Source organism: Megalopta genalis, unplaced genomic scaffold (assembly GCF_051020955.1).
Source record: "Megalopta genalis isolate 19385.01 unplaced genomic scaffold, iyMegGena1_principal scaffold0667, whole genome shotgun sequence".
In the NCBI taxonomy this organism is placed as follows: Eukaryota; Metazoa; Arthropoda; class Insecta; order Hymenoptera; family Halictidae; genus Megalopta; species Megalopta genalis.
Window position 1 is genome coordinate 12,501 of NW_027476736.1, and position 2,601 is coordinate 15,101.

Consider the following 2,601-nt stretch of genomic DNA (forward strand, 5'->3'; position numbering starts at 1 on the left):
GAGACAGAGACAGTCGATCCGCGTTATGTTAAATATTGCAAGGTTCCCGATTCCACAAAATTATAAAAAGTATACGGCTGTGTAGCAGGGATCAAAACGAGTAATTTCGTGTATAAAGTTTAATTAATATCCCATTAGTTTGCCGGGAAACATCGATTATTCCGATCTAGAAAGAGACAGAGACAGTCGATCCGCGTTATGTTAAATATTTCAAGGTTCCCGATTCCACAAAATTATAAAAAGTATACGGCTGTGTAGCGGGGATCAAAACGAGTAATTTCATGTATAAAGTTTAATTAAACTCCCAATAGTTTGCCGGGAAACATCGATTCTTCCGATCTAGAAAGAGACAGAGACAGTCGATCCGCGTTATGATAAATATTTCGAGGTTCCCGATTCCACAAAATTATAAAAAGTATACGGCTGTGTAGCGGGGATCAGAACGAGTAATTTCATGTATAAAGTTTAATTAAACTCCCAATAGTTTGCCGGGAAACATCGATTCTTCCGATCTAGAAAGAGACAGAGACAGTCGATCCGCGTTATGATAAATATTTCAAGGTTCCCGATTCCACAAAATTATAAAAAGTATACGGCTGTGTAGCGGGGATCAGAACGAGTAATTTCATGTATAAAGTTTAATTAAACTCCCAATAGTTTTCCGGGAAACATCGATTCTTCCGATCTAGAAAGAGACAGAGACAGTCGATCCGCGTTATGATAAATATTTCGAGGTTCCCGATTCCACAAATTTATAAAAAGTTTACGGCTGTGTAGCGGGGATCAGAACGAGTAATTTCATGTATAAAGTTTAATTAAACTCCCAATAGTTTGCCGGGAAACATCGATTCTTCCGATCTAGAAAGAGACAGAGACAGTCGATCCGCGTTATGATAAATATTTCAAGGTTCCCGATTCCACAAAATTATAAAAAGTATACGGCTGTGTAGCGGGGATCAAAACGAGTAATTTCATGTATAAAGTTTAATTAAACTCCCAATAGTTTGCCGGGAAACATCGATTCTTCCGATCTAGAAAGAGACAGAGACAGTCGATCCGCGTTATGATAAATATTTCGAGGTTCCCGATTCCACAAAATTATAAAAAGTATACGGCTGTGTAGCGGGGATCAGAACGAGTAATTTCATGTATAAAGTTTAATTAATCTCCCAATAGTTTGCCGGGAAACATCGATTCTTCCGATCTAGAAAGAGACAGAGACAGTCGATCCGCGTTATGATAAATATTTCGAGGTTCCCGATTCCACAAATTTATAAAAAGTTTACGGCTGTGTAGCGGGGATCAGAACGAGTAATTTCATGTATAAAGTTTAATTAAACTCCCAATAGTTTTCCGGGAAACATCGATTCTTCCGATCTAGAAAGAGACAGAGACAGTCGATCCGCGTTATGATAAATATTTCGAGGTTCCCGATTCCACAAAATTATAAAAAGTATACGGCTGTGTAGCGGGGATCAGAACGAGTAATTTCATGTATAAAGTTTAATTAAACTCCCAATAGTTTTCCGGGAAACATCGATTCTTCCGATCTAGAAAGAGACAGAGACAGTCGATCCGCGTTATGATAAATATTTCGAGGTTCCCGATTCCACAAATTTATAAAAAGTATACGGCTGTGTAGCGGGGATCAAAACGAGTAATTTCATGTATAAAGTTTAATTAAACTCCCAATAGTTTGCCGGGAAACATCGATTCTTCCGATCTAGAAAGAGACAGAGACAGTCGATCCGCGTTATGATAAATATTTCAAGGTTCCCGATTCCACAAAATTATAAAAAGTATACGGCTGTGTAGCGGGGATCAGAACGAGTAATTTCATGTATAAAGTTTAATTAAACTCCCAATAGTTTTCCGGGAAACATCGATTCTTCCGATCTAGAAAGAGACAGAGACAGTCGATCCGCGTTATGATAAATATTTCGAGGTTCCCGATTCCACAAATTTATAAAAAGTTTACGGCTGTGTAGCGGGGATCAGAACGAGTAATTTCATGTATAAAGTTTAATTAAACTCCCAATAGTTTGCCGGGAAACATCGATTCTTCCGATCTAGAAAGAGACAGAGACAGTCGATCCGCGTTATGATAAATATTTCAAGGTTCCCGATTCCACAAAATTATAAAAAGTATACGGCTGTGTAGCGGGGATCAAAACGAGTAATTTCATGTATAAAGTTTAATTAATCTCCCAATAGTTTGCCGGGAAACATCGATTCTTCCGATCTAGAAAGAGACAGAGACAGTCGATCCGCGTTATGATAAATATTTCGAGGTTCCCGATTCCACAAATTTATAAAAAGTTTACGGCTGTGTAGCGGGGATCAGAACGAGTAATTTCATGTATAAAGTTTAATTAAACTCCCAATAGTTTGCCGGGAAACATCGATTCTTCCGATCTAGAAAGAGACAGAGACAGTCGATCCGCGTTATGATAAATATTTCAAGGTTCCCGATTCCACAAAATTATAAAAAGTATACGGCTGTGTAGCGGGGATCAAAACGAGTAATTTCATGTATAAAGTTTAATTAAACTTCCAATAGTTTGTCGGGAAACATCGATAGTTCGATCGCGCGAGAGAGAC